The sequence below is a fragment of the Triticum urartu genome, chromosome 1, assembly GCF_003073215.2.
Source record: "Triticum urartu cultivar G1812 chromosome 1, Tu2.1, whole genome shotgun sequence".
NCBI lineage: Eukaryota > Viridiplantae > Streptophyta > Magnoliopsida > Poales > Poaceae > Triticum > Triticum urartu.
Genome location: NC_053022.1, coordinates 338,440,803 through 338,452,882, shown reverse-complemented (window position 1 = coordinate 338,452,882; position 12,080 = coordinate 338,440,803).

Below are 12,080 nucleotides of genomic sequence, written 5' to 3'. Positions count from 1 at the left end.
CTCCCTGTGAGGAGGCGACTCGACTTCTTCTTCGTCACTTAAGTCGTCGCTTTCTTCGTCCCCTTCTTCGCCAGAATGCCATTCGCCACTGTCGCTGCCGCTCGCCTCTCCTTCCGGGTCTTGCTCTTGCTCTCCGTTGGGCACGGAGTACATTTCGATAAGGGCCTGAAAGAAAGCAGGAAGAATAAAGTCAGTCGACGGAGTATAGACAGCTGCGCGAGTGAATTCAGATTATAATCAAAAGCTCAAGATCAGACCTTTTCTGGTTCATGGGACTGGTCGAATGGAGGAACTCTCCTGGCTCCCCTGGGGTGTCCTTGTTTCCGGTGATGCCCGATAGCCACCCCTCCAGTGTGTCGTCATCGACCTCCTCCGGGTGAATCCGAGTGGTGTCGTCAAGACCCGAATACATCCACATCGGATGGTCTCGAGCTTGAAGAGGCTAGTTGTGCCGCCGAAGGAAAACCTCCAAGAGATCCATACCAGTGACCCCGTCACGGATAAGCCGGACCACTCGTTCGACCAGCACCCTAACTTGCGCCTTCTCCTCCGGGATCACCTTCAAAGAAGAGGGTTTCCTCACTCGGTCCATGGTAAAAGGAGGGAGGCCAGTTGACTGCCCTGGCGTCGGCTGGTCTTTGCAGTAAAACCAGGTCGACTGCCATCCACGGACCGAGTCGGGAAGAATCATGGCCGGAAAGGAACTTTTCCCTCTCATCTGAACACCATGACCCCCACACATCTGAATCACTTGTGTTCTCTCATCACTCGGATTGGCCTTTTTCACCGTCTGAGAACGACAGGTGAAAATTTGCTTGAAAAGACCCCAGTGAGGCCGACAACCCAAGAAATTCTCGCACAAAGACACGAAAGCAGCGAGATACATGATTGTGTTGGGAGTGAATTGGTGGAGTTGTGCCCCAAAGAAATTCAGAAATCCCCGAAAGAAAGGGTGAGGAGGCATGGAAAATCCACGGTCGACGTGAGTGGCAAGGAGAACGCGCTCGCCCTCCCGAGGTTGCGGCTCGGATTCCTTCCCCGGAAGCCGCGCCGATCCATGGGGGATCAGTCCTCCGTCAGCTAGGTCGTCGAGGTCTTCTTGGCGGATCGTCGAGCCGATCCAGTCGTCCTGGATCCAGCCCTTCGGCAGGCCGGCTCGTGAGGAAGATCCACCCCGACTGGTCGCCTTCCCCTTCGCCTTTGCCATCGCCTTCTTCGCCCGCTCTAGAGCCACCGTCTTCTCCTTCCCCATCGTCGCCGGCGAGACACGTTCGGAGCAGCAGCGCTGGGGTGAGAGCGAGCGCGACGAAGAAGCCTGAAGAGGAGAAGAGGAAAGGAGAATGCATTGTTCAAGAAACCCCAGTCCGACGCCTTATATGAGGTTACTTCCGAGTGGCTGACTGGTAGGCCCGGATGATCCTGTCAAATCCCGCAACAGTCGTGCGTGTGATACGTGGCGAAAAAGGTGGCGCAGAGATCGAGGCAGCTCCTCCCTATCCCAGCCGATTACTGCGGCCTCCCCCGTCCCGCGCACTTCCCAAAATTCGAATCCCGCGAAATCCGCAGACAGCAGAACAACTTGTCAGACGGAAGATCTCCTCCACACCGTCACTCAGAGCTTTTCAAGTAAAGAAACTCACTCGACAAAAAACTAAGAATGGATCAAGGCGACTGAAAAGGAAGTTGCTATCGTCACTCGGGTTCATTGATCCGAAACAAGATATGCTCATGGCATGAAAAATGAGTCGGAGAAGTTCTCAACTCCTTCCCCACTCAAACCTCGATCCATTTGGGGGCTAATGATGAAGCTATGTACCTAGGGTATGGTCATGGACCTGTCTTAACTGCCCTACCCGAGGACATCTCTAGAAGAAATCACCCTTCAATCGACTTGGAGGTGTTCCACTCGACAGACTCGAAGACACTCGACCAAGAAGTAATCACTCGACCAAGATCCAACCACTCGATGGCCAGGAGATCTAAAGTCACTCCGCACACTAAGGGTCGGTCATTAAGTAGCTTTTATGGTCATCATAGCACTTTATTAGGGGCGTTACCAGTAACGCCCGACCTTAATGTACTTAAAACCCTGCATAACTAAGGGCCGGAGGGGTCTGGCGAACTCTATATAAGCCACCCCCTCCTCAATGTAAAGGGTTCGCGCCCCTGTGATTCATACACACATAATCCAGTCGACCGCCTCCGGGCTCCAAGACGTAAGGCTATTACTTCCTCCGAGAAGGGTTTGAACTCATAAACCTCGTGTGCTTACAACTACTCCATAGCTAAGATCTTGCCTCTCCATACCTACCCCCCTACATTACTGTCAGACTTAGAACCACGACAATACTCCTGCGATTAAATGCCCAAAATTCCCTGATTTAATGTCATGCACCTCGAGGCCTTATCCGTTATCACTTTTTGTTTGCTGACCGAGTTCGCTTGTTGCCAGGTAACTCAAGACCATATTTGAATTGGTAGAAATTGATGTAAATAGCTGAGGTGGGACTATTAAACTGTGGAAACTTTTAATAAAAAAAAACTGGGAAAACTTGTGCGTTCTCTATTGTAATCACGTGCAGATGCTTAGCCCAGTTGGTACCCACAGCTCTAGCTATACATGAGATTATAAGTTCGATTCCTTAGAAGGAATTTTTTTCCTCATTTTGCTACAAGAGGCCCACTTGCCCACCTCATGGCCCATAAGTGGGCTGGAACCAATGCTACGCTGAAGCAATTTCACGGGCCCAAACAAAAAATTAGCACCCCTGGGAAGCCCAGCCACATTTAGACTTCTGGCCCAGGTGACCTACGAAACGATTTTTAGTGGACTACGTGGATTTACTTATAAATAGTACCACCTCGCTTATATATCTTAAATAAATATAAAATCACCTAAGTGGGACAAAACCAAGAATATCACCTGGCTTTAGTAGTAGGTATAGATTATGCTAGGTATTCAAGATTAGTAAAATTTTCTTATGAGTGTTTTGAGTACTAAGAGAAGTTTGATGCTTGATGATTGTTTTGATATATGGAGGTAATAATATCAAAGTCGTGCTAGTTGAGTAGTTGTGAAATTGAGAAATTCTTGTGTTGAAGTTTGCAAGTCACGTAGCATGCACGTATGGTAAACGTTATGTAACAAATTTGAAACATGAGGTGTTATTTGATTTTTCCTCCTTATGAGTGGCAGTCGGGGATGAGCGATGGTCTTTTCCTACCAATCTATCCCCCTAGGAGCATGCGTGTAGTGCCAAGGTTTTTGATGACTTGTAGATTTTTGACATAAGTATGTGAGTTCTTTATGACTAATGTTGAGTCCATTGATTATACGCACTCTCACCCTTCCATCCTTGCTAGCCTCTTCGGTGCCGTGCATTGCCCTTTCTCACAATGAGAGTTGGCGCAAGCTTCGCCGATGCATCCAAACCCCATGATATGATACGCTCTTTCACACATAAACCTCCTTATATCTTCCTCAAAACAGCCACCATACCTACCTATTATGGCATGTCCATAGCCATTCCAAGATATATTGCCATGCAACTTTCCACCATTCCATTTATCATGACATATTCATTATTGTCATATTGCTTAGCATGATCATGTAGTTGACATAGTATTTGTGGCTAAGCCACCGTTCATAATCCTTTCATACATGTCACTCTTGGTTCATTGCATATCCCGGTACACCGCCGGAGGCATTCATATAGAGTCATCTTTTGTTCTAGTATCGAGCTGTAATCATTGAGTTGTAAATAAATAGAAGTGTGATGATCATCATTTTCTAGAGCATTGTCCCAAGTGAGGAATTATAAAAAAATAGAGAAAGGCCATATAAAAAAAGGAGAAATGCCAAATAAAAAAATTGAGAGAAAAAGAGAGAAGGGACAATGTTACTATCCTTTGCCACACTTGTGCTTCAAAGTAGCACCGTAATTTAATGATAGAGAGTCTCTTGTTTTCTCACTTTCATATACTAGTGGGAATTTTCATTATAGAAATTGGCTTGTATATTCCTACAATGGGCCTCCTCAAGTGCCCTAGGTCTTCGTGAGCAAGCAAGTTGGATGCACACCCACTTAGTTTCTTTTGTTGAGCTTTCATACATTTATAGCTCTAGTGCATCCGTTGCATGGCAATCCCTACTCCTTTCATTAACATCAATCGGTGGGCATCTCCATAGCCCATTCATTAGCCTCGTTGATGTGAGACTTTCTCCTTTTTGTCTTCTCCACATAACCCCCCTCATTATATTCTATTCCACCCATAGTGCTATGTCCATGGCTCGCTCTCATATATTGCGTGAAAGTTTATAGGTTTGAGATTACTAAAGTATGAAACAATTGCTTGGCTTGTCATCGGGGTTGTGCATGATGAGAGCATTCTTGTGTGACGAAAATGGAGCATGACTAAACTATATGATTTTGTAGCGATGAACTTTCTTTGGCCATGTTATTTTGAGAAGACATAATTGCTTTGTGAGTATGCTTGAAGTTTTATTATTTCTATGTCAATATAAACTTTTGTCTTGAATCATTCGGATCTGAATATTCATACCACAATTAAGAAGAATTACATTAAAATTATGCCAAGTAGCACTCCGCATCAAAAATTTTGTTTTTTATCATTTACCTACTCGAGGACGAGCATGAATTAAGCTTGGGGATGCTTGACACGTCTCCAACGTATCTATAATTTTTGATTGCTCCATGCTATATTATCTACTATTTTGGACATTATTGGGCTTTATTATCCACTTTTATATTATTTTTGGGACTAACCTATTAACCGAAGGCCCAGCCCGGAATTGCTGTTTTTTTGCCTATTTTAGGGTTTCGAAGAAAAGGAATATCAAACAGAGTCCAAACGGAATGAAACCTTCGGGAACGTGATTTTCTCAACGAACAAGATCCAGGAGACTTGGACCCTACGTCAAGACACAAAAGATGAGGCCACGAGGTAGGGGGCGCGCCCTCCACCCTCATGGGCCCCCTGTTGCTCCACCGACGTACTCCTTCCTCCTATATATACCTACGTACCCCCAAACGATCAGATACGGAGCCAAAACCATAATTCCACAGACGCAACTATCTGTATCCATGAGATCCCATCTTGGGGCCTGTTCCGGAGCTCTGCCGGAGGGGGCATCGATCATGGAGGGCTTCTACATCAACACCATAGCCCCTCCGATGAAGTGTGAGTAGTTCACCTCAGACCTACGGGTCCATAGTTAGTAGCTAGATAGCTTCTTCTCTATTTTTGGATCTCAATACAATGTTCTCGCCCTCTCTTGTGGAGAACTATTCGATGTAATCTTCTTTTTGCGGTGTGTTTGTTGAGACCGATGAATTGTGGGTTTATGATCAAGTCTATCTATGAACAATATTTGAATAATCTCTGAATTCTTTTATGTATGATTTGTTATCTTTGCAAGTCTCTTTGTATTATCAGTTTGGTTTGGCCTACTAGATTGATCTTTCTTGCAATGGGAGAAGTGCTTAGCTTTGGGTTCAATCTTGCGGTGTCCTTTCCCAGTGACAGTAGGGGCAGCAAGGCACGTATTGTATGGTTGCCATCGAGGATAACAAGATGGGGTTTTCATCATATTGCATGAGTTTATCCCTTTACATCATGTCATCTTGCTTAAGGCGTTACTCTATTTTCATTAATTTAATACTCTAGATGCATGCTGGATAGCGGTTGATGAGTGGAGTAATAGTAGTAGATGCACGCAAGAGTCGGTCTACTTGTCTCGGACGTGATGCCTATATACATGATCATACCTAGATATTCTCATAACTATGCTCAATTCTGTCAATTGCTCAACAGTAATTTATTCGCCCACTGGAGAATACTTATGCTCTCGAAAGAAGCCACTAGTGAAACCTATGGCCCCCGGGTCTATCTTCATCATATTAATCTCTTAATACTTAGTTATTTCCTTTGCTTTTTTACTTTGCTTTTATTTTACTTTGCATCTTTATCAAAAAAATACCAAAAATATTATCTTATCATATCTATCAGATCTCACTCTCATAAGTGGCCATGTAGGGATTGACAACCCCTTATCGCATTGGTTGCGAGGATTTATTTGTTTTGTGCAGGTGCGAGGGACTCGCGCGTAGCCTCCTACTGGATTGATACCTTGGTTCTCAAAAACTGAGGGAAATACTTACGCTACTTTGCTGCATCATCCCTTCCTCTTCGGGGAAAACCAACGCAGTGCTCAAGAGGTAGCATTTACCCCCTGAGGTCTTCGCTCTAACTTGGCATGCTGATGTTGGTAATATCATGCATATGGTGCCTTGCATTGCTTACTTTATACATCAAATATGTCATCTTCTTAGTTTAGACATGCTTTATGTGAATGCCATCTGTTTAGTTTCTTTATCATATATGTGAATCATGCAATGCCATCTTGTTTAGCCAGGCATCATATATGTGAATTTTGCAATGCCACCTTGGTTAGCCAGTCATCTTATATGTGAATTATATCATGCCATCATTTTTACTACGTGTTAAATTTGTCAACAATTTTAGTACATTCAATTACTCTTCCTGTGCATCAGCCATTCGGCATGGTCATGGAAAAATCTGGAGTGGAAACAAGGTCTACAGAGCAGACAATGCTGTCTGACAAAGCACATGTCTTGCTGGTTACGGATAGCTCCTCAAAGGAGGATTCAGAGACAGATGACCAGTCCTATCCCCCCCTGAGGTGCATGCTCTAACTTGGTAGGGTTATGTTGCTCATATCGTGTGTATGGTATCGTGCATTGCTATGTCATTTGCTTAGTTTAGACATGGTTTGTGTGAATGCCACTGATACGTCTCCATCGTATCTATAATTTTTTTATTGTTCAATGCCAATATTCTACAACTTTCATATACTTTTGGCAACTTTTTATACTATTTTTGGGACTAACATATTGATCCAGTGCCCAGTGCCAGTTCCTGTTTGTTGCATGTTTTTTGTTTTGCAGTAAATCCATATCAAACGGAGTCCAAACGAGATAAAAACCAATGGAGATTTTTTTGGCATATATGTGATTTTTGGGAAGAAAATCAACGCGAGACGATGCCCGAGGGGGCCACGAGGCAGGGGCGCGCACTGGGCCCTCGTGGCCACCCCGTAAGGCGGTTGATGCCCTTCTCTGTCCGCAAGAAAGCTAATATCTGGATAAAAACCGTGTCCAAATTTCAGCCCAATCGGAGTTACAGATCTCTGGGAATATAAGAAACGGTGAAAGGGCAGAATCAGGAATGCAGAAACAGAGAGAGACAGATCCAATCTCGGAGGGGCTCTCGCCCCTCCGTCGCCATGGAGGCCATGGACCAGAGGGGAAACCCTTCTCCCATCTAGGGGGAAGGTCAAGGAAGAAGAAGAAGGGGGGCTCTCTCCCCCTCTCTCCCGGTGGCACCGGAACACCGCAGGGGCCATCATCGCTACAACGATCTACACCAACAACTTCACCACCGTCAACACCAACTCTCCCCCCCTCTATGCAGCGGTGTAACCCCTCTTTTACCCACCGTAATCTCTACTTAAACATGGTGTTCAATGCTATATATTATTTCCCAATGATGTATGGCTATCCTATGATGTTTGAGTAGATCCATTTTGTCCTATGGGTTAATTGATGACCGTGATTGGTTTGAGTTGCATGTTTTATTATTGGTGCTATCCTATGGTGCTCTCCGTGTCACACAAGCGTGAGGGATCCCTACTGTAGGGTTTGCAATATGTTCATGATTTGCTTATGGTGGGTGGCGTGAGTGACAGAAGCATAGACCCGAGTAAGTAGGTTGTTTGCGTATGGGAGTTAAGAGGACTTGATGCCTTATAATGATATGGTTGGGTTTTACCTTAATGATCTTTAGTAGTTGCGGATGCTTGCTAGAGTTCCAATCATAAGTGCATATGATCCAAGAAGAGAAAGTATGTTAGCTTATGCCTCTCCCTCAAATAAAATTGCAATAATGATTACCGGTCTAGTTATCGATTGCCTAGGGACAAATAACTTTCTCATGACAAAAATCTCTCTACTGAACCTAATTTAGTGGTGTCTTTATCTAAACAGCCCCTACCTTTTATTTACATGCTCTTTATTATCTTGCAAACCTAGCGTACAACACCTACAAAGTACTTCTAGTTTCATGCTTGTTCTAGGTAAAGCGAATGTTAAGCGTGCGTAGAGTTGTATCGGTGGTCGATAGAACTTGAGGGAATATTTGTTCTACCTTTATCTCCTCGTTGGGTTCGACACTCTTACTTATCGAAAGAGGCTACAATTGATCCCCTATACTTATGGGTTATCAAGACCTTTATCTGGCGCCGTTGCTGGGGAGTTATAGCGTGGGGTGAATATTCACGTGTGTGCTTGTTTGCTTTATCACTAAGTAATTTTTATTTTTTGTTCTAAGTTGTTCTCTATGTTTAGTTAATGGATATGGAACACAACATACCAAAAAAATTAGGATTACTTGCTACTCATGGAGATGGGGAACCTCCTAAAACCCTCGATGCTCATTATGTGAAAGATATTATGTACTACTTTGATAATCCTGAGAAAACCACATTCAACTTTATAATGGGAGTAATGTTGGATCAACTTGAATACTTCAGGGATTATCGCTTGACTCAAAAAGGGAAACTATTATGGGATCAAATTTATATGTTGCATTGGTATGCTCGGCAAATATGCTTGAGATATGATTATACTTGTTGCTCTAGGATGAAGGCTCCACACCTTCTCTTTTCATGTGAATTCAATGATGATGAAACCCCGGCTTCTTATGCTAAGGGTGTTTATAATTACTATGATGTTCAAAAAATTGAAGAATTTGTTGCTTTTAAGTGTGCTTATGAAATTGCTTCTTTGATTGGAAAGTATGATGCTACTCTTTACAAATCTAAATTTTTTGCCATACTTAAATATTCTTATGATAATTATGCTTCTAATGCCTATGTTAAACCATATATTGAGGACTCCTCCATTGTCTAAGAAGAGACTAATATTTTGCAGGAGTCTATGGAAGAAGGAATTGATAAAACTGTGGGCTCATTGGATGAAAAATATGATGAGGAGAGCGAAGAACAAAAGGAGGAAGAGCGGATTAGCTACCCATGCCCACCTTCTAATGATAGTAACTCTCCAACTCATACATTATTTAATGTCCCTTCGTTCTTACCGAAGGATGATTGCTATGATGATTGTTATGACCCCGTTGATTCTTTTGAAATATCCTTTTTGATGATGCTTGCTATGCTTGTTGCCAAGATGCCAATATGAATTATGCTTATGGAGATGAACTTGCTATAGTTCCTTATGTTAAACATGAAATTGCTGCTATTGCACCCATGAATGATAGTCCTATTATCTTTTTGAATTCTCCCAACTACACTATATCGGAGAAGTTTGCCCTTATTAAGGATTATATTGATGGGTTGTGTTTTACTAGTACACATGATGATTTTGATAGATATAATATGCATGTGCTTTCTGCTCCTACTTGCAATTATTATGAGAGAGGAACTACATCTCCGCCTCTCCATGTTTCCAATATGATAAAATTGCAAGAAACTGTTTATACTATGCATTGGCCTTTACTATGTGTGCATGAATTGTTCTTTTATGACATGCCGATGCATAGGAAGAGAGTTAGACTTCGTTGTTGCATGATATATGTTACTTTGTGCTCACTACTAAATCACAAATCATTGTTAATTAAAATTGGCTTTGATATACCTTGGGATCCGGGTGGATCCATTACTTGAGCACTATATGCCTAGCTTAATGGCTTTAAAGAAAGCACTGCCGGGGAGACAACCCAGAAGTTTTAGAGAGTCATTTATTTCTGTTGTTTGCTTTTATAAAATTTAAAAGCAAAAATAATGTGCCAAGAATTGCCTTTAGGATGTTTACATTGCTTGTTGGTTTGTGCGGTGCAAGACATAAACTTTAGCTGTAGTGCGAGATTTTACATTTTTTACTGGAACATCAAACGGTTCTGAAACCTTTTTCACTGTATTTATATACAAATTTTTTATTTTTCCTAATTTTTTCAGAATTTTTGGAGTACGTAAGTATTGTGAATGTTCACATTATTACACACTGTCCTGTTTTAGACAGATTCTGTTTTTGATGCATAGTTTGCTTGTTTTGATGAAACTATCGATTTCTATCAGTGGATTAAGCCATGGAGAAGTTATATTGCAGTAGCTACAATGCAAAAACAAAACACGAATTGGTTTTAAACAGTACTTAGAGTAGTGATTTGCTTTATTATACTAACGGATCTTACCGCGCTTTCTATTGAGTTTTGTGTGGATGAAGTGTTCGAAGATCGAGGATGTCTCGATGTGAGGAGAAGGAGGAGAGGAAAGAGATCAATCTTGGGGATGCCCAAAGCACCCCAAGTAAATATTCAAGGAAACTCAAGCGTCTAAGCTTGGGGATGCCCCGGAAGGCATCCCATCTCTCTTCAACAAGTATCGGTATGTTTTCGGATTCGTTTCGTTCATGCGATATGTGCAAATCTTGGAGCGTCTTTTGCATTTGGTTTTCACTTTTCTTTGATGCACGATGCTGGTCTGAGATTGTCCATGGTTGATTTATAGAATGCTCTTTTCACTTCACTTATATCTTTTGAGTATGGCTTTATAGAACGCTTCATGTGCTTCACTTATATCATTTGAAGTTTGGATTGCCTGTTTCTCTTCACATAGAAAACTTCCATTTGTAGAATGCTCTTCTGCTTCACTTATATTTGTTAGAGCGTGGGAATATCTTTTTTAGAAAGAATTAAACTCTCTTGATTCACTTATATCTATTTAGAGAGATCACAGGAACTGGTCATTCACATGGTTAGTCATAAAATCCTACATAAAACTTGTAGATCACTGAATATGATATGTTTGATTCATTGCAATAGTTTTGCGATATAAAGATGGTGATATTAGAGTCGTGCTAGTGGGTAGTTGTAGATTGTAGAAATACTTGTGTTGAAATTTGTGATTCACGTAGCATGCACGTTTAGTGAACCGTTATGTGATGAAGTCGGAGCATGAGATATTTATTGATTGTCTTCCTTATGAGTGGCGGTCGGGGACGAGCGATGGTCTTTTCTTACCAATCTATTCCACTAGGAGCATGCACGTAGTACTTTGTTTCGATGACTAATAGATTTTTGCAATAAGTATGTGAGTTCTTTATGACTAATGTTGAGTCCATGGATTATATGCATTCTCACCCATCCATCCTTGCTAGCCTCTTCGGTACCGTGCATTTCCCTTTCTCACCTCGAGAGTTGGTGCAAACTTCGCCGGTGCATCCAAACCCCGTGATACGATACGCTCTATCACACATAAGCCTTCTTTTATCTTCCTCAAAACATCCACCATACCTACCTATTATGGAATTTCCATAGCTATTCCGAGATATATTGCCATGCAACTTCCATCATCATCATATACATGACTTGAGCATTCATCGTCATATTGCTTTGCATGATCGTAAGATAGCTAGCATGATATCTTCATGGCTTGTCCGTTTTTTCATATCTTTGTTATGCTAGATCATCGCACATCCTGGTACACTGCCGGAGGCATTCATATAGAGTCATATTTTGTTCTAAGTATCGAGTTGTAATTGTTGAGTTGTAAGAAAAAAAAAGTGTGATGATCATCATTATTAGAGCATTGTCCCAGTGAGGAAAGTATGATGGAGATTATGATTCCCCCACAAGTCGGGATGAGACTCCGGACGAAAAATAAAAGAGGCCAAAGAAGCCCAAATAAAAATTAAAAAAAAAGAGAAAGAAAAGAGGCCATAAAAAAGAGAGAAGGGACAATGTTACTATCCTTTTACCACACTTGTTGTTCGTGTCAAAACCGGCGGATCTCGGGTAGGGGGTCCCGAACTGTGCGTCTAAGGCGGATGGTAACAGGAGGCAGGGGACATGATGTTTTACCCAGGTTCAGGCCCTCTTGATGGAGGTAAAACCCTACGTCCTGCTTGATTTATTCTTGATGATATGAGTATTACAAGAGTTGATCTACCATGAGATCAGAG